The sequence below is a fragment of the Passer domesticus genome, chromosome Z, assembly GCF_036417665.1.
Source record: "Passer domesticus isolate bPasDom1 chromosome Z, bPasDom1.hap1, whole genome shotgun sequence".
NCBI classification, from domain to species: domain Eukaryota; kingdom Metazoa; phylum Chordata; class Aves; order Passeriformes; family Passeridae; genus Passer; species Passer domesticus.
In genome coordinates, this window is record NC_087512.1 from 23,065,590 (window position 1) to 23,087,041 (window position 21,452).

Below are 21,452 nucleotides of genomic sequence, written 5' to 3' on the forward strand. Positions count from 1 at the left end.
CTGGGGACAGTGCTCCCTCCATGGCACTCAGGAGAAGGTTATGCAAGTCTGAGGCATGTAGAGCTGTGCCAGGGCCTGCACGTCAGGCAAAGCCATCTGTGGCTTCAGGCACAGCCCAGGCAGCACACCTCAGCCCTGGGAAGGTGTGCTCTCCCAGCACCAGACTTGCCATTTTCTGCACCACATGGGAATGGCAGGGCGTGCTGGCTGAGCTCCAGGGGTGGTGGAGCAAAAGCTCAATCTATCATCTCAGCGGGCGGGCTTTGAGGGGGCAGCGGAAAGCGCCTCAGAAAGAAAGGGAAAGTCATGTACAGATCAGCAGAGCAAACAAAGAAACAAAGGAGCACAGGCATTGGAACTTATGCCCACTCAGTGACCCACGAGATGAATGCAGAGAGGGAGGCAAACTCCAAGAGCTTGTAGGATGCCTGAGCCAAAGAAAAGCAGAGGAAAAGGAGCACAGGGGAAGACACCAGCCCATCTGGAGAAGATCACCCTCCTACAAAAACTTCAGGGAGCAGAGTCAGCTTTTGGTGAACTTGTTTAAGCTTTGACTATAGTACATAAAAAAAAAAAAAAGAATGTTTGGTCCTTCATAAAGGGAGAAGGTGGCCGGCTGGCAGTACAAACCCCAACAGAACCACTGTGTCTCACCTGTCTTGTGTGAATCCATAGTACTCCCCAGAAGATCCCTCTGGCAAGATGATTTTCCCAGCATGGATCTGCAATGATGAGTGCCTGCTTTTCTGCTCCACTATGGGTAATCGAGATGGGGATAGTAATAGCTTGAATATTAGGGAAGTTTTAAAATATCTAAATATCTGTATTTCTACAGTTGCCTGTCGCCCTTGACTTTGTGACTTTAAAACTAAGCTTTAAGATTCAGCAGAATATGTGTCTCTGTGTGTTCATAAAGTTTCTGATGCTCAAAAAAAAAAAAAAAAGAAAAATTAATTGACTGACACTGAAGAGTTCAAAACTGAGTCTGTCAGGATGAAAGGAAAATGCTTCCTCTCATTTTCACAATTGTTGCTTAGTTTCATATTATCTTGACTTTTTAGTTGTGGATAACAATATCCAAAACCCATTCTTCATTTTTTATTCCGTTCCACAAATTATATGTGCATTACATCATCGTCAGCTTTGAGTTCCCTTTCCAATCAGCTTGATTAGGACATTTCTCTCTGAGCTTTCTTCACAACTGCTCAGCTTGGGCACACCCCTGGGTGTGCAAACCATCATAGAAACATGGGGCTGGTGGAAGAGAATGACAAAAGGAAATCCTCAGTCCACAGACAATTGAGCTGCAGTTGCCACCTTATGCAAGCCTTTTCCTCCTCCCTAGGTATCGTGTTTGCATGAGCAAGAGGAGGAAAAAACCAAGGGAAGGGAGAAGCAAAATGGAAGAAGCTGTCATTAAAGCAGCAGTTTTGAGACTTAGGAAGCTCAGAGAGACATCTGAAGATTTCAGCATGCCTAAAGCTATCTTCCTACCTACAACTGTGTCTGTGCCCCTGTGAGTGTATGAGGTCTGGGAATCACAGAGAATGTTGACATCTCTTCCAGTGTTACATTTGGACAAGCCCAGTGAATGTTTCCAATTTCCTTTCCAGGTCTGCATTCCTACCTAGGACTGAGGGACACACTCTCATGTCAGCTTTAGGAAAGGGAGAAAGAGGTAGGGGAAGGCGGTCTCAAATTTGGCACAGGCCCTTTGTGTGCACAGGTGAAAAAGGGCATCCATCATTTCAATGTGCTGTTCTTCCCACACACATTTTAATTATTCCTTTTTCTGTCTTGGTTCCTGGCTGAAACGGGGCCAAATCTTCAGCTAAAGTGGATTTATAGAGCTCTCTGACTCTGACAAAGCTACCAAAATATCCGTTTGTGTCTCTAGGCTCTTAATTACTAACTTCTGTGTTTCTCCAAGATACACAGATTCACAGTACAAGGGAAAATGCCACTGGGAAACCTGGCCATTGCTGTGGTTGTTTTTGTTTAACTACAGCTTGACCTGGGGACTGTAATTACAGTATTTTAATGCAACAACATTGCAACAATGTGCTGGCAAAGCAATAACAGAGAAAAGACAGACTGAGGAGGGGTGACATACCCATGTTCTGGGTCTGTGGTGTTTGAGCAGACAAAGACACGGACCATGTCTGGTCCCCTTCATCTTCTGTTAAGTGCCTGGTCCTGCTCAACACAGCTACAAAGCAGCTGGCGCATCCTGCTGGTGCTCAGGACCTCAATGCAGACGGAGTCACTGGCATGTGAAGTCCTAAAAACGTCACGGTGGTTGTGCAAGGGATGTGCCTGCATGCTCAGGGAGCACTGGTGCCATGCTGACTCCCCATTCTGGCTGGAGGAGGGGTCAGGCAGCCAGAGTGGGCACAAAGGATATGGTGCTGGGGGCAGATGGCCTCTAGTATGCTCCAGGGAGTGGCTTTTAACTCCTGATGTCTGAGAAATTTGCCATCAGTGGATACCCTTTCTAGATTTTGTCCCAAGGGATTTCTTCTCAAATCAATATCAAAGGCTGATAATTCATCTTCACTCATGTAAGACTCAACAAGATTCATTCTCCTCTAAGATTCAATGAGATTAATTTATTATTTGCAGTCTGTGAACCAGATAGGATCTGAAAAACTAAAATTTTACCATTCTCTCTCTCTCTTTTTTTTTCTTTTTTTTTTTAACAAGGGCAGAAATAGGTTCTTTCTGTTTTACTTAGCTTTGCATTATTTAGTTGTATTTATTTTATTTATTACCTGTGTATAGTGTTACTCTGTATTGAATAAAGGGCAGGCCTTGCTGGCTTTCCATTTCTATTTCCATTTTCCTTTTAGCATACAGACAGGGCTCAGCAGGAAGCTGTGATCAGTGTAATCACTGCTGCAGATGAAAGGGTGTCCCCAAAAAGGGATTAAAGAGAAAATTTTTGTCATGGCAACCATTAGTACAGGAAGTCTGGACAGCTGAGATGGCAGAGTATTTTGAAACCAGATTAGGAAAGAGGTGTAGCTTTTGACACTGATGCTCATGTGTAGGTGCTAATTAGGGGGAGGAAGGGCTAGCTGGAGGGTGATGGCCACGTGGAGTCTTAGCAGAGAGGTTCTTCTGTTTCATCTGGTGGATGAGAACATCTATTGTTGCAAGCTTGGGTTTGGTTCAGGAGGTAAAAGTTCAGCTAAACCAATTCAGAAAGATTTCCCAGAATCTTTCTGGATATCCAGAAATTCTCTCCTCAGCTTTACTTTCCCCTATCCTCATTAAAGAAACAGAAAACACAAAAGACAACACAGTGCAAACCCAACCTTCCCTGACAAGCCATGTGTATCTTGCCATCTGAAAAACTGTCTATATGGTTTGCATGAAGTCTATACGTTAATACAGTTACTCAGATCTTTGTTTAGAACTTGTCAGAATTTGATGGTATTCTCCCAGTTTGCTCTTTGCATCAAGACTATTAAATTGAAATCTTTCTTATCACAGAAACCTTAAAGCCTGATTTTATAGAAAAGAATGGACATAGGCATAAGTAGATGCCATAACCTGAATTTTTAACCAGTAGGTGAAGTATTATTGACAGAAATTATTCCCTTTCCCTTTATCCCAAAAAAAGTAGCACAAAATGTGCACAGCCCACATATTTGAACAAGACAGCAATCCAAATCTCTATCTAAAGCCAGGTCAAAGGTGAGTCTCAAAAATCTAAATCCAAAGCCGGATTTGCACAGCTCTAAATTTAATTCACTACAACAGCAAATGCTCTCAAGGGCTCAGACGTCTTGAATGCACTGCTGTAGATTTGAACTCCAGGGCACCAGACTATTTTCCCACACAGCTCTTCAGCAGCAGCAACAGTAAATCTTGACTCTGACAAAGTTGTGCATCTTTGTCATTTTTTTACACCATAAAATTACTCTTTCTTGAGGGAGAGACTTTGCAATGCTGGTGATTGGAGTAAAGGGGTTCACATTTAACTGGCCATTTAACTGGTAATCTATACAGGTGTTGTAAAAGCGACAAGGAGAGAAACAGGGAAAGCCATCACAGTCAGGGATCTGTAGCAGTTGCACATTTCTGATCCCCCTATTGCTCTGCCTGCATACAAAGGAAATGGGAAGGAAGATTGCAGCTGCAGGCAGAACTGTGGCTCAGAGAGAAGGTCCTAGCATGAATTTTTGGCATGAGAAAATGATCATGTATGAAAAATCTGGACTGCTCAACAAGCAGAAAGTTCAGAGTTCATACACTGGGGAATATTGCTACAGATGTCAGTCGCAAAGGAATTACAGTCTCTTGGGATAGCTGAGAGATTACCTTATTTTTTCCCATCAAATGCTGTATTCAATAGGGATGGTCAAAATCAGATCTTAGACATGCCAGGTTTGGTACTCCATCTGGACAAGAAGTCAAAATAAAACCTTATTGATGGAATTGGAAGTGACAAAACAGCAGCATATCTTCTTCAAACTCTTGAGCTAAATAAAATTATTCAGAATATCTGACACAAAACATCTCTGTTTTCATTCTAAATTTCTTTTAATCTGTGACCTCAAATGAGTGAGCCTTGGCTCATTTTCATAATTATGCATGGTTCTTCCTGAAGGCTGAGAACTGTCTTAGCACAAGCTTGGCCATAGAAGAAAGGCAGTGCAAGGTACACTTTGGACCTTGCCATAACTTCACTCCTCTGCCATCCCAACTAGGGGGAAAGCCATTCTAAACTACCCTTCCTCACACCAGCTCTCACAACTGCCAAACAGAAGAGATACAGCTTTGATTTTGGCCTTTGCTGGCATTTCTGAAATGGTGGTTGCTCAAAAATTTGCATTTATATTATTTATATTATATATTTTAATAGATAATATAGTATATATAATATATCTATATATTATTTATATTATATAGTTTATAGTACTATTATATATAATATAGTAATTGGTGCTCAGGAAAATCTACCTGATTTCTGATGAAATATTAAAGTTACCAAGACATCACTGCTTAGGCAGAATCAGTTGCATTTTGCATTTATGCTTTACAAAGCATAAAATTATTGTATTGATCCAGTCTCAAGCAAAAATGTCCTACTTTGGCTTATTTACTCCCAGACAGGGAGCATGCAGGGAAAAATCTCATAAGAAACCTACCCCTTCTGTTCTCTAGGTGGGCAGTACAAGTAGCTTTCCCTAAAAGGGATTCTGAGTGCAGAAAAAACATATTTATTATATAAATCAGATACCCTTTCTTCATGAACTTTGAACTACTGAACATGTGGCATGCTGCTGAAGTCTGTATAAAACTGGAGAAGACAGGAATTGGGTAAGAGTAAGTCTAGGAAAAACATAAAACTAATTTCTGGAAGGTCTGTTTCTGACCATGACTGCCCTTCTCATAGATGTTGAACCAGCTTTCCGCTGGCATGTTCATATAACCAATCGTTAGAAAATCTGGTGTGTTCATTTCATGGTGCTACAAGATAATGCTGTCTGAGAGTCATGGAAGAGTGGATAATAAACAGAGTGGGTTTTGCTAGTATTAATGGTCAACAACTCACTGATACTGCAGCTCATAGTTAAGAGCACTACTGTTTTATCATACAAGAAACTTATTTGAGCTCCTGTTCCTATAAGAGTGTTTTCTTGATAATTTTCAATTACATGTTCTTGATAGCTGCCTAATTTCATTATTATTCTTCAGTGAAGTGTTTTAATTTTCTTTTCTTCTTATCTTGAAGGGACCAAGGAAATTTGCAACTGTCTTTTGATTTTTGGAAATATTACTCTCCGCAGAAAAAATAGTCAGTAATTATGTCTTTGTTGTCACATGCTGAGTTTTTGTTCTTTTGTTCTCTTCAGACTTCTCCCTTGTGTGTTGATTTTGCTACTCCCAGACTTTAAGAGAACTAAATTTCTTTAAATTTTTTTGTTGGAGGAAGTATTTGAATCCAAACTGTAAGAGGGGAGAAACAGAAATTTAAAAATACAATAAATGCCTCCAAAGAGCAAGCCTTGAGATATTCAGAGAACTGTGGTTTTCTGTGTTTAGATGAGATGTCCAGTAGTTTGTAAACAGTGCAGATTTTCCATCTGCACTCCAAAGGGCGAATAGATAAATGATGAGAGGATTTGAAATTTGGGATAATGAGAAGTAACTGATCTACAAGGGCCTCTAAAAGGATAAATTGATTACTTTCAGATGATTTTTTGGTCACACTCTATTGATTAAAGTAGCAATATCATGGGGCTCACATACACACACTCCTTAATCTAACAATGAATTTTGTAAAATTCCTTGTTTGGGAGCGCAAAACTAACCTCACCTCTGTGGCTGCTGAGCAAAGACATCTGTTGTAAGTTGTGGCAATGCCTTTAAGCATCTTCATTCTGCAGAAAAGCTTATTGGTCTGTGTGCAGGCAGGGTGAGGTGTCGTTCCACCACATACACAGTGAGCATGCCTTACTTTTGGGCTGTGGAACAAACTGAAACCATGGGAATGAGCACTGCTATAAAAAAAAACTCAGCACTTTGGAAGCTGATTCTTCAGTTCCTATGATATTTTACCCCCTGGGTGTCACTGAGGAAGAGCAGGGATGTCTGTGAGATCCTGGGACCACATCCAGTTGCTGCAGAGGAGCCCCGGACTTGGCTCCCAACAGCCATGGGCAGAAGGAAGGGGCACTGAAGTTAAACACTGGCAGGAGGCTGGGGGTGGACAGCATGTGTGAGAGGCGTGTGAGCTCTGGGACAAAAGAACATATGACACAAGGACATGTGACCTGCTGCATGGTCAAAAGAGACATTTCCACCTTGCTTTCTGGTCCCTTTTCTACCCCACTTCCCTCATACTAGATTTATTTCCATTAAGATCTGCTCACACTGAGTTCCAGATAGACTGGGCTTGAGGTGGAGGAGGTTCTGGACAGGAAATGTCAGCTCTCAAGCCTTCTTGCATGGACATAGACACCGGCCTTCTGCCCCATGGGAACACGGAGCATGACTGGCAGAGCATCTTCCACTGCGCCACTTCTGATTTTGGTCATCATGGTGTATCTCAAATCTCCCCACGTGCCTTTGGAAGTGCCATCTGGCCTGCCTGATATTTTTAACCAAAGCCCAATCGTTTCTATCATAAGAATTTGTCGGATCACGCTAAAGAATTTTCCACCCTTCTATTGTAGTGCTCTTCATTTCAGGCAGAACACTGATGACCAAAAGGAGCATGAGATTGCTGACCTGTTACTGTTAGGTTTGAAGGTCTCCATACTGACCCTTATCTTCCCAAGCCTCCAGAGTGTCCTAAGTCTTGTCTTGAAGAGACAGTTCCCCCCAGGTATGGTGGGAAAGGCTGCAGCCAGCTCTGAACAGGAGAGACAACACTGCCTGTGACCACCGACATCCAGAACAACCCACAGGCTGCACTGCAAATCAGTTCCCACTTCAGGCTGCAGCACCTCAAATTTATGCCAAATCATTCCAGAACTATCCACTGTTTCATTGATTTGGGGTTATTTCCCATTCCCTTCCAGAGCCATGAAAAAGAAAAACAAGATAGAAATTATCATAAGTAGATGCTTAGTTACCAAAGGGTAATTTTAATCTAAGAATCTGAATTGTTATTTTAAAACCTATATACCCAAATGGACTTATTCTTTACTGCAAGAATGCACAATATCTTCTGTTCTACCTGAGGGACTTTCTTGCCACATTTCATACAGAAACCAAAAGTGACAGAGTTATTATGCTGCTTTTAATAGAAATAATCTCAAAATTCATGAGCTACTGTCTTCATAAATATGTATTATGAAGTGCCTATTTTAATGTGATTAGATGTGATTTAGATGTTAAATAGCAGTGTTCTGGAATACCATACTTGGCTAAGGAAAATTTCAATTTTATGACAGCAGCAAGTTTTAAAAAAGTTTTATTTGTAATTTCTACTTCTTTTAATAAGGCAGCTATAATATTACTCAGAAGCAATGTCTTTCTAGCACTTTTCCTATCTGTTTCTGTTTCTCTAAGCACACAGAAATTAGACTTTGGAGGTAAAATTTCAGGTTCTAAAGTACTGACCCAATCTGTTTTGGAAAGTGGGCATAATTTAGGTAAAGCTTATTCTTCTTTCCACCATATTATTGTGTTTTTACTATTATAGATCCAAAAGACTGTTCAAATGACATTTGGCTCTGGAGAAGTGAGCTACTAGGCACTAAATAGTTATTGCTGCAGGTACAGAAAGTAAAGTTCCTTATCAAGGTCTGAAAAATTAATAGGGAACACATCAATCACAACCTAGAGAAATATTCCAAAAGAGATGCATACATTGTACTCAAAAAGGACAATCTCTTTTCTGAAGTTAAATTTTATAATAACTGAATGAATCTCAGTTTTCCCAAAGCATTCCTGGCTAGTCATGCCTTTGTAGCCATTCATGGAACAATGTCACACATATCATGTATTATTTATTCCTATGTAAAAACCAGGGTGAAGCAGCTGCATGGGTCAACTTTTCAGAGTCTTTTCAAACAGTACAAGAGTAGAGACAGGAAAAAATAATAAATAAATGCAGACATTTTGAGGCAAATGGCCACCTCAGAGCTGATTATAGAAGTAAGGAAAATGTAGGCCCTCAAGTGCAGTACTGTTGCAAATACTTGCTGGAGGGAAAGTACACTCTGAACAGAATACCAGGGAAGAACAGCTCCAAGGGGGAAAAAAGAAGTATGTATGGTTCGAGTTTAAAACCATAACTCATTTACATTAAGAGATCAATCAGTGGGAAAATCCATTCTGCAGTGTTAGCCCATCAGTGAACAAGCTAATTGAACACAGAGCAAGCCAGAGCCTGGGTGGCCTCTTTTCTCTTTTATCTGCACTGCAAAGCTCACAGCAGCTCCAAGATCCCCCTCTCCAAGCCTGGTGCTTTCAGACAGGGTGACCATTCGACTGAGCCCAAGGAATTTCAACTGCAAGAGCGTAACATCTTTGAAATTTATTTCCCTGCTTCTGAATGGGGCTTGAGAGCTGCGGTCAACTGTCACCCAGTGCTGTGCAGGTCTGGTGCCCTGGCCACGGGGCAGGAGCTGGGTGGCCCTGCTGGAGCTGGAGCTGGAGCTGGAGCTGAGGTGGCTTTGTCCAACACACTGTGCTGAGGGTTCCTGAAACAAGCACACTTATGTAACTTGCAGAATCATCCCATCTTTCCCCTATGCTCTTTTGGCAGAAAGGCTCACAGGAAATATCCTGTTAGTGGAGATAAAAGGGCTGATTTACTCTGTTCCTGGTAATACATAATTGCTTAATCACAGGCACATAATTAAACTCCACTGGGAAGGTTACAGTGACAATGATTGCCCAGCAAAGACCAGTTCCCCCACAGACACAATATTTGCATCAGCTGTACATTTTTATAATGGGAAAAAGGGGAAATGCACTAAAAAACCTGAAAGTTTGGCAAGAGCTGTGGAGGCATGGAGCAAGGGAAGGTGGACACAGCCAGAGAGGCACCAACAGAGGAAGGGGAGAGAAGGTTTTTAATTATTTCCCTCACTAACTGAGATGTTTGTGGAAGCGGTCTCTTTGCAAATGCACTTCTTGTGTACTGAGAAGGTCACCAAGCTCAGCAAGTTCTAAAGAGGCCTCTGATGTGCTGAGCACCCTCCCAGACAGTGCTAACACTGGGGCCCACCTGATGCCACCAACCACCTTCCAAAAATTGTTCAAGTGGATGGCATGAGGCCCAGGGGAACCAGGGAACCACCAGCAGCAGAGCAGCTGCAGCACACCCGTGTCTGAAACAGCAGATTCCCAGCACAGAGAGACCACTACCCAGTCTGTCTCTACTGTGAGGAAGCAGCCTGAAAGGAGCAAACAGAAAGCTGCTCTTCCCAGTCACAGGAGGCACTTTTGCAAACTGGTGCATGAGTCATAACTCCTTTTATTGAAACTTGTTCTTCAGTCATCTGGAAATCAGAGCTAAAGATACTTTTTAATTTCTTTGTCATGTAAATTCTGTGTCACTACTGTATTAGGCAGTCACCAAGAAGGAGCAGTAGTTTGCTGAGACTGACAGACTTGTGTGCATGTCCACAACTCCAAGGCTTCCCCAATAACTGTGTAAATGAATTGTGCACAGAAGAACACTGCATTCATTTTTATCACTGGTGATGAAGAAAGTATGAGAAGTTAAAAACAAAATAAAAACCTTCAGTGCACGAGAGATGCTGCATTCCTAACAGACAGAAGACACTCAGTTCCAGTTTGTGGGAGACAGTCTGTAAGTGCAAATAAAGAGCATCACTTCACAGCCTGCAGAGCAAAAGAAGAAATATCTCTGCTTCAGAAAATAGTGCTTGCTTTGAGCTGGAAAGAAATATTTCAATAACAGGTTGTGAAGAACGTAACTTCAAAGTTTGGAAGTTGATGAAGTTTTGGAAGCAGTTGCAGAAATTTGCATCCAAAAGTGATTTAACTTCCCCTGTAAATGATGTGTACACATGGCACACACCACTAAATCACATATGCACTCAATGTATGAACTCCCACTTTCTTGACTTCCCATTCCAGCTTTCACATTTTTTCCAGCATGAAAAGAAATGAATTGAGCTTGCAATAGGATGTGTGTATAAATGCCAAAGAAAAAATTAAAATCAGCTGCTATTTGAAAATTTCTGAGCCTGGAGTACTTTGTTTGGATACTTAATGCCATGTAAATACTGTACACCATTGTGGGCAACCAGTTGAAGGAAGAACTCTTTAGGCCAAAGCTATTCCAGTTTTCTTTGGCTTACTTTGGTAGTATGACCTTTCATAGTGACCAAAATGGTTATAAAATCATCAGGATCTGTGGAGAAAACTGTTTTTCTGTGAACTGGTTCCTTAGAGTACGGTAATTCATTTGAAAAGCATTTTCTTTGCTCCTGCCAAAGAGGAAATATTCTGGCCAGAAAAGAGAAAATGGGGGGGACATGATGGAGAATGCATTGCTTAACATCTTCTTTCCCCTAACTTACTCTCCTGAGAAAGTAAGATTTCCTGAGACCATATGGAAGCAGAATGGCAACAGCTTGCAGTATGTTAAAGGTTTCTGCAACAAAACAGAATTCCTTTCAGCCTAAAAGTACAATCAAAGCATCTCACTCAAAGTTTTTAGGAGAGATCTTTCTTTTGAGAACTTGTCAGCATAATTATGGTAGGAACAAATTTACCAAAACAAATCTTCACTTTATGAATGCTGGTAGCTGTCATCTCTAAAAATGTTTAAGATACAATACAGGAAGAGAATGAGACAGAAAACTTTTATATCTTGTTTAATACTCTAAAATTATCACCATCACTAAATAAGAAGGGACACGTGGAAGAAAAACAGGCAGTCATTTTTCTCTTGACACTATTTAAATCTGCTTGTACAGGTTCGTTTGTACCTGTACAAGAGATTTAACTTGTACAGGTACAACTTGCAGATTTAACTTGTGCAGGTAGTGAAAGATGCAGCAGCTTGAGCCTCATCTCATTTGGTGGAAAATTACGTTACCTTTCCCTCCAATCCCTTTTATTTTTTTCTTCTGAGTAGCATTGCACCTTCCCCAAATACGTGAGAAGGTGCATGTCCAATCACCCCAAAACAGGTAGAGGCCAGGAAGGTAGCAGCCACTCTGAAAGCAGAGGTGCATGCCACCTTCCATGTTGCAGGATTAGCCGAGCCACCTGCTGTGTTTCGTTTCAAAGAGCGCATCCTCAATCCTTCCATTTGGTAGGAGATATGGAAGACACTGGCTGGCAGCTCCTAATTTGCATCAGGTTTTAATAATTTTGGTTTGCTTCACAAGTCACCCCAGCAGTGAGGTGAGGAAAGCAACAGGTGCTATGGCCTGTGTCTACCCAGCCTCTGCCTGCTACAGGGCAGCAGAGTGGATCTCTGTCCGGTGAGAAATGTCAAACTAAGAATAGGGAGAAAAAGGAGAAACAGTAAGAGAAAACAGGGAGAAAACAGGAGACAATAAGAGTAGGAGAAAATCAGAGCAGGATGCATTTTCCTCTGTCTCTAGTTTCCTCACATTTCCATTTTCAAAGTCTGCTACCATGTATATAAAAAGCATGTTGGATGTTTTGGGGCCAATAAGCAGCACACCACAAGCAAACAGGAATGCTCTTATTCAGAGACATCAATGATATGATGCTGGGCATGGACCCTGAACTCATCTGCAGCATGATGGGCATCTTTCTGATGATATCCCACAGAGTAATCATAAATCATTCTGAGGTAACAAGACCCTCCTGGATTGCATTGCAGTCATTTGCAATCACTTGGCACAGCTAGAGTTTTTCTCCTCCTGGGTTGGAAACAGGACCTGAAATATCAGGGCCTAGTGAAATACCTCATGGTCGACATCAATGATGGAAATGCAATTAATATTTCTGTCTGGTCTATAGTGACTCTGCTCTCCTAATGTAGTAAAATAGTTAGAAAACCAATGGCACATAAACACTTTCCAAGTGGCTGTCCTATTAAGGTTATGCAAGACCCAGGGCAGTCTTCTGTGACGTCAGCTCTGGCTCCTGGCCTGACACACAGTTACACAACAGGACAAGGCAAGGGCAGAAAATGGAGATGCTCTGAAGTTATCAATTTTTTGAAATACAGTTTAAGCACATAGCTTCTGTTGCCATCACTGGGAAAACATCAGACAGGTAAACAGCAGCGGGGAGATTTATGGTGACACTTGGTGGTTTTTTTTCCTTTCCTATATATTATTCTTTATTCTTCTTCTCATGTATCTATCCTGATTTTGCCTCTCTGAGAGTCTTGGCAGGGGAGCAAAAAAAGCTCAAAAGTACATAGTTTATGACTGAGTAATGTTCTACTAAAGGCAGGGAATCTCTCTTTTTTTTTCATGGTTTCATTTTCATGGGTTTTTTCTTACTTTTTGCATAAGCTGTTAGCCTAGAAGTCCTACTGATATTTTTCATTCCTTCCACACTAGTTGATTTGTGCTGGTTGCAAGAAGCACGTAGTAGGGATTTGGCCCAGCACTAGGGGAGACCACAAGCAGGGAAAGGAAATGTCATGTCAAGTTTCATAGGAAAAGGAATCAACACAAACCTTTCTCCTCATTGCCCAATTAAGCCTACTGCATTATAGCAATGAATGCTGAACATAAATGGAAGTGCATCTGCAGTGGAGAACTCTAGGTGCTGCCCTTGGAGGATAGGTTCTGCTGGTCTCACTTCCCAGTGCTGTTTGGAGAGATCAGGGACCTCATCTGGGAGAAATGGTCATTTCCTGCATTAGCCAGCCTTTTTGAATGCTATTTTGCCCTCTCTTTAAAACCATGTAGGTGACCCTGGCTGATGAGGAAGCTGCCCAGGATAAGAGGGGATTTTGTGCTTCTCAGAGCACAAACAAAGCCCTGTGAAAGGTTTTTGTAATGCTCCTTGGGCGGACAAGGCTGTGTGAAGGAACTATGGATTCTCTTTATGGTGCTGGTGGGAGAGGTCTACGTGGGATGGGCACACAGCTGCTGGCCTTGCCTGCTGGGCTGCACAGCACAGCCAGCACAGAGGAGTGGGCTGGAGACCACAGGCAGGAGAACCAGGACGCGCAGCACCTGCAATCTGAGCAAGGGGAAAGACAGAGAAGAGGGTAGCATGCACAAGTATCTGTTATCCAGCTATTGGACATACTAGCTAAAGGAAAGGCCTCCTCCCAGTTGTGGGAAATGCAAGCACAGAGAGCTCCCAAGGCCTTGAGTATACAAGCTCAGAGACAGAGATGGATACAGTGTTTGGCCTAAGGCCTTGGAGAGGGCTTGGAGCTCTAGAATAGAATGATGAAACAGACACAAAGTAAGAATAAAGATTCATAGTTTAAGCAGAAATAAGTTTGAAACAAGTAAGTATAGGCCTCATATAAGTGAACAAATATATTAAGCAAGATAGTAGAAGATAGTAGAAAACAATTGAGTTTAACAATAGATCTTGTTGTAGAAAAAAAAAGTTGAAGATACAGCAATAATTTTCTGTAGGTGCTAATGAGTTTTGTGAAAGTAGCTGATTGGATAAGAAACTTATAAAAAACTTTGTAACTAGAATTACAATGGCTTCCGATGGAAGGCTTCTAATGTGATAACTTTGCATGTAACAACCTTAGTCTCACCCTTCCATGAGACTGATTTTGCAATAAACGCCTCATCAGTTGACCCCATTTTTATGTATCCCGATCACCCAGTCAAAAGAGTTTTCTGGAAAACTCCCGATAGCCATAGAGACATATAGAGTCCAGGGCTTCCCTGTTCCTCCTCAAAAAACTCACAGATTGCTGCTTAATTCCCATATTTTTCCATTAGACTGTCTAAAGAGCTTGACTGTTCACTCAGTTGCTCAGTTAGGAGATTGCATTTGCTTGACATGTTGGATCCCATCTACTTATATGTGCAGCTATCCTTTCTACTTACAACCAGTTTGGGCCTTCTCAGAATAAAGCTGTGAAACTTCAGACAAAACCAGTAGTTGGTAATGAAGGTTTGAATTGTAAGCACTGATAAAGTTCAGTCTGAAATAAACATTTTGTCTTCAATTTTCTGCTACAATTTTATGATACATACCATCTTATGTTAATTTATTTTAGTGGTATCTTGGAAGAAGACACCAGAGAAAAACCACTCAGCCAAGGATTTCTCTGTTGGTGAAGAAAATCACACCTGAAGCACAAAACGACCTATTCTCTATGAAGTCAGAAAGAGCAAAACCTTGGATTTGAAAAACTCTGGAGTTTTGTGGAATGTTTGATCGTGATCTGACACATGTGACTCAAGTCTTTGTGGCCCATTGTATGTTGGGGTGATTTTTAATGAAGAAAATAAGCAGTAAATGCAGGTCTGAATGGTCAGGATCAGGATCCCTGGAAGCCTATGCATTAAAATACAATAAACCAATTCAGAATACTGGTCTTTTTTCCTTTAGTTCCATGTTACACCCTCAGCATCTGCCTTAGCCATCCTTGGTAAGTTTTTTTTTTTATGCAGGGTGTGTATTTTATACCCTGACTGCTTGGTACAAATATTTTATTCTCAGAACTGGGACACAATTATGGTTGCAATCCAACTACCACCTATTGTGGATTTCATGTGTCTGAACTTGTGACTGTCTACGAAAAAAAAATAAGCTTTTCTGTTCTGCCTCCGGTCCTCCCAATTCAGCTGGAGCCATCATTCAGGGAAAAGTGACCTTCTCAGTGAAAAGCAGCTGTCTTTCTCCTAGTTTGTAAAAAGTCCCTGGATTTCTCTGAAGCAATACAAATTCCTTGCATTTTATAAAACACCCATTTCACTTGAAGTTAATGCTACCTCCAAATGATGTGTGTGTATGTGTATTCTCACTGCTTTGAAAGAAGCCCTTCACAACATGTGTTTGCATCAGAGATGCGACTGCTGGACTCCCATCTGAATGTTGCTATTGTTCTCATCTCATCTCATCTCATCTCATCTCATCTCATCTCATCTCATCTCATCTCACATTTGCTTTGCCAGTCACTCTCAGATGTGACTTCCCAACCACAAGAAATTGTTTTGAGTTGGTATCAACCTAATTGATCTGTATTTTCTTTGTCTGAAATAAGATTTTAGTGCCAAAAGAAAGGAATGGATTTTATTGCCAGCTCTTCAGTTGCTATGGGGCAAAATTCAGACAGGACAGTACATTTTCACAGGTCAAAGTCCACAGGACAGTAAATTTTTTTTCAGAATACTGGCTTTAGTCTGCCTTAACCTAAATCATCCTTGCTGTGCTTGGAAAGAACATGAATCAAGCCATCCAATGCTAAAATGAGCCATCATGTCCTTACACCCAACTCTGTCAATCTTGGCACTATTTTGTCTAACCAGGTCTTTGATACCTCTGAATAGCTCTGGACTGGCTTGCTCCCCACTGCAAGCTAGTCTAGGTTCTGTCTGCTCTTGCAGTCCTCACTTTCTAGCCTGCATCTCTTCCAGATCACCTAAGATTCTCAGCTTCTGGGAAATTAGATGAGTTTGGCTCATATCAGTGAAGTTTCACCATTAAACATGCTTTGAAGATATGACCTAGTACTGTCAAAACTCAGTCCTTTCACTTCCCTCTTAATTTTTCTCTGTTCCTACCTTTTATCTCTTGATAGATTCACAATGTTCCTTCCACTCACTTTAACATCTAAGCAGTGTGAAAGTGCTGATGCTCACTCCTACATACCATCATCAGCATTCAGCTCCCTTCTTCTGTTCATATTTCTGAAACTTTCAGATCTTCATCTTCACACATGCCCACTGCAGCATTCTGCTTGGAATCTAAAAAACATATCAGACGTCAGACATATAAAGAAGTTTCTGAGATAATTTTCCAGCCCTGTCTTTCTGAGCAAATAAACCTTCATTTTGTGACCCTCGCCTGGCTTCCTGAGGTCAAATTTTCAGGAATTATCTTTAATACCACTCATATAGCAAAAGCTCTGGCAGTTCCTCTGTCATTATGTGTATCTACCGAAGTCTGTCATGACCTCAGTCTCTACTGCCCATTTGACCTGTTGCCAAAAGAGAAATTTTATGTTTTCTTCTCTTTGTCCTTTTTGAATACAGAGCTCTTCAGAGGTGTCCTAGTTCTTCTGGAAAGAAGAAGGCTGGTCCTCCATGTGATTTCAGTCCTTTTTTTAAACCCTGCTCTGACTGCAAATGTCTAATTATAAACTATGAGGTACTACTATCTTTTTTAATTAATTTATTTGACAAGTTTGAACACAATTAAACCATAAATCATTGCCAAATGCCCAGGTGCACATGTGCTAACTTTTGCAAGAATTACTTCCCTATCACCCTTGCTTTAATTTTCCCCCTACTAATCTTCCAACTCCTCATTTATTAGTCATGAATAAGTAGAACAAACCACAAATGTAATATCATTCAGTATGTGTTTGCACAGACACATCTCTATTCTATTTCCCACCCCTGATTAGACTGTTTTTTGTATTAGAAGCCCAGCATGGGCTGTTAGCTGACACTCCTACAGCCCCTGTATCTTGCAGTGATGTCTCTGGGATGTTCATGCTATGTGCTTCTAGGTTTAGCAGAGCAGAGTATGGCAGAGGTCTCATAGTCATGGTTCAAATTTTGTGCCACAGAAGTGGTGCAGGCAGATTGTGCAGGGACCAGCAAGGCACCTCCTTGGTGAAATGGTTGCCTTTGTATTTTGACCTTTGTGTAAGATACAGAAAAGATGAAGAATTCTTTCAAGTTTGATCTGAGGACAGCTGACAGCCTTGTTCCACCAGACAAGGAATGCTCTTAGCCATAGACTTTACAGTAGATACCTTTTTTTGCAGCCTGAATTTTCCCATCTTGGAGGCCTGCTATGGAGACTGTCTATTTATATATATAATATATATATATATATATATATATATATAAAAAAAATATATATATATAAAAATAATATTATATATATATATATATATATATATATAGTGAGGCTGATTGTTTATTTTGGACTTAGAGTAAATAAAAACATATTAATGTTCAGCAATTACACAAAACAGTTTATAGATAGCTGTTTGCAAATCATTTAAAGAAAATAGAAGTCAGAAGCTTGTTTGAAATTTAGTTTGTTCATAATTCACGTGGTCTCAAGGTCTTTTTAGATTTTGTTTTTGTTCATGTGACTATTTTTTTTTTGTCTTAGAGATAATTTTCCATAGTCTTGCTTCATCTAGTAGGCTCAGTGTCTATTGTTATACACTTCTGTTGTGAACCTCCTGTAACCTGTACGCCTTCACTTTCTTACCTGCTCCAGAATTTCCTGCTCTTTCCTCTGATACAATTAATCGCTTCATCAAAAGAAACCTAATACCGATACCCTCCAACACTTAGGTAAGTACCTTAACACAGAAAATTTTGAACATGTATAGAGGGAACCACAGTGAGGGTGATGCTTCAGTGTGAATGTTTGCCTTCCGGGACTGCTGGGACAACAAGAGATTACAAAATGAACTAAAGCATTGGCAGTGTCAAATGCCATATAGAAAGAGTAGATGTGCTTAGTTATCTCCATTGAAGACACAATCAATCTTACGTTGCTACCTATCCATCTGAAAAAGCATCTCTGCAATACAGCCACAAGCAGTTAAACATCAATGAGGGCCAGACTTGCCCGTTCAACTCTTGCTGAATATATTCACAAGGCTACTGAAAATCTAATAAAAAGACTTCTGCTGTGGGCCGTAAGAGACATGGAACTAGAGCAGAAAAACCCAAAAACTTCTTTCTGTTTTGTTCTACACCTGCAGAATCACTGGATATCTGAATGAGAACAACATGTCCCCACAGCATGGCCTGAGTGCAGGCATGGCTTGGGGCAGAGCCCAGCATGGCTGCCAAGCAGCCTCAAGCACCAGCGATCTCTGAGATCTGCTGCTCTCAGGGTGATAAAGACACAAAAATCTCCTTCCTCACACCTTCCCCACTTTTCTCAGAAGTAGGCCAGATCCACATAATTAAATAGACTGTCTCCCAGGAACATCAGCATTTACCTTGAAAACAGGGGAAATGAAAACTCTCACAAATACCTTGCTTTTTGTAGCACTGCTGAGAAAAACAAAAATAGGGAAGCAGAAGGACATTAAAATGTAATTCCTTTTAGAATCATAGAATATCCTGAGTTGGAAGAAACCCACAAAAATAATAGATTTTACCTGCTAAACCTACACAGGACAACCAAACCCCAAAAAATTACACCGTTATTTTCTTCTTTGTAATCACCACCTGATGACAGCCATGAGTGTTCCATGGATGATGATTTTCTCATCACGGTAGGAGGAAAAATACTCTGCAAGCAAACTAGATTTTCCTCAATTTCACAAAAAAAAATATGTTGTTACAAGCACAAAAACAGCAAAGAATATTTTCACTAGTGGTGTTTACTTTGAGGGGCTTTGACAAAAAAGAAATAGTAGAGATCTTTTCCTCTGGAGCCTTCTCTTTAAAGAATAATGCTGAGCATGCTAAGATGGGTAGACAGACCATCATGTGTCTTATGTGGCATTAGATGGATTTGGATGAATTTGGGTGATATGCAGGCCTTCAAGTCCCTGGCTGGTAAGGATACAAGAATCAAAGGAATTTGATCCTTCATTTAAACAGTCAGATGGGAGAGAACTAGGGTGAACTTTAGTATTTCAAATATGACTCTGAGTTTGTTAAGAGGGCTTTATTTATGGTGACACTAAGAAGGTCAGAGAAACCAGAATAACACCTTGAAATTTTTTTCTGGGCTCTTTTCCTAATGTTCTTTATCCCCAGCTCTTCAATTTTGCAGGCAATTTGCACATCCCTTTAAATAAAAACTATCTAATGTTTAGAAAAAAATAAAATACCAGAAGTGAACAATAATCTAAACAATACCACCTCTTTATTCCAATGGAATATCTATTTATGCTACTTCAAATTTCTCACCTCTAATTTTTTAATTTTTTGTGGTGTTACAAAGCTTTGGAAATTGCACTGTAGCTTCTGAGGCTCATGTGGTGCAAAAAGATTTTTCGCTGAAATAGCTTTGATTGGAAGTAATTAATTCTTTCTATAAAATCAATCAGAGCACTCACCAAAATGAGACAAATTCAGGAATTCCTTCTTTCACCTTGCTGTCATACAGAGCATAGACCTTGCACAGACCTTGTATCTTCTTGCCCTGCCAAATGCCTGCACGCCCATCATGCTTTCTAATGAGCTTTTAGGTGAAGAACACACTTTATGGTTATCATGTGTGAAATCAGAGCTCCAGATCCTTTGTGGTATGATGGAATCGACTCAGTCCTCACTGTCAGTTCTCCCAATTGCTTTGGTAGACAGTGAGGCTTGGAGTGCTTGGCTTATACCTTTTCACAGTGGTTTTGCAAAAGCTTAAAAAAAAAAGTAGTACAAATTTCTTATGTTTTTTTCACACACTTGAGTTCATCTTTCAGTTCTTCTGTACATGTGTTCATATCATTTTTGACAACCAGCTACACAGCTGAAAATATTAAGCTGCTGAGTAATAAAAGTAAAAAGTCATCTACAGGTTAGGTCAAAGATCCTGCAAAAATAATCAAATAAGCAAAAAAAATGACAGGCAGACACCACAGAGGAGGCCAAAACAGGCCAATCAGAATCACTAGCTTTGTCTTCTTAAAGCTTTTCATCCCAAGATATGTAAGTGCATCTGGTCTGCATTAGGGTATTGGAGTACTGCCTATGGATATAAGCCGTACACCTCAGAATACATTGAAGAATAAGGACCAGTGAGAGGTTATAAATGGTTCTTCATTCATGTATGGATCTTAAACCTAAAACAGGAACATTCTCATTTTCTCTTTGCTTGTCCATCTCTTTTTTTAACTCAGGTTTTCCATGGAAACGAAACTTTGCTGAGAACTAAGTATTTACAGAAATAAGCTCTATTTAATGTAAGGCAGAAGTTTCTCTATTATGCCAGCTCTAACTCCGACACCCATGTTCATTTTTTTTGAGGAAATGACAATGAATGTAAAGACTCGCTTGCCCTAATGCATGGCTGACCTCTGCTTGTGCTCCTTTTCCTGGGAGGAGAAAGACAAACTCTTGCTTTTGACCTTTTCAATGAACCAGGAGAAACAAAGGGAGTTTAATATGATAAAGCAGCTGTGACACTCTGAAGAGAAGGGGTGGTTTGAGAGCAATGGAAGAAGAAATTTTGTCAAACCAGATGCAAGGCTGAGGGAGCTATACAAAGAGGATGGGAGTGGAGAGATGGCTGGGAGAAGAAAAGGTCCTTTGCTGTGTGGACCAAGTCTTGATTCCATAGGTCCCTGACTTGTTGAAATACAGCTTTTCTGTATACTTCTTCCAGACTGTTGTTCAAGGGTTTGAGTGGGAGAAGTGACTGCAAATCCATCAGTCCTGCTGCTCAGATATTTTTATGAGCCTGGACTGTGTCTTCCAATATTTGAAGAGCTGTTGCCTTCACTCTAGGAGACAGACAATGTTACTGGAGAGGTGAAAGAGGGATTCTCTGATCTAGTGCATGCAAAGAGAGAGGATATTACTCATTGCTACTATGAAGCAGAGACATTTTTTGGAAAATAGTGTAGAGACTATGACCTACGCCATTCCCCTGAGTCTGAGGGCAGGAAGTAATCCAAGTATGATAGAATAACAGAATAATTTCTGTCCTTTGTTACTATCACAGAATGCGTTGGAGAGATGAAGAAGACAATTAAAATCTGAATGGATTTCCATTATTTTGCCCCTGGAACTGAAGTGCTTATAGACAGTAATATCTATCAAGCACTGTTTTCCCTCCTTCTTGCTGTCTTCCTCCACCACATTTTGTTTTTGTTTGTAAGAACAGATTGTTCTTCTGAGATGTCTCTGAACCTGGCAATGCCTCAAAAATGCACTGCTTAGTTATAC

At 40.6% G+C, this 21,452-nt stretch overlaps 1 long non-coding RNA gene across 3 annotated transcripts in view; it reads right to left on the minus strand.

Annotated features, from left to right (window-relative positions):
- Nucleotides 1–7,621: 7,621 nt before the first annotated feature.
- Nucleotides 7,622–21,452, minus strand: part of LOC135289252 (uncharacterized) — a 107,981-nt gene continuing 94,150 nt past the window's right edge. For all 3 annotated transcript variants that reach the window (XR_010352036.1, XR_010352037.1, XR_010352035.1), the window contains 2 exons: nt 16,231–16,325; nt 7,622–9,164 (listed from right to left, as the gene is read on the minus strand). This is a non-coding gene — a long non-coding RNA (uncharacterized LOC135289252). The remainder of the gene's footprint in view (nt 9,165–16,230; nt 16,326–21,452) is intronic.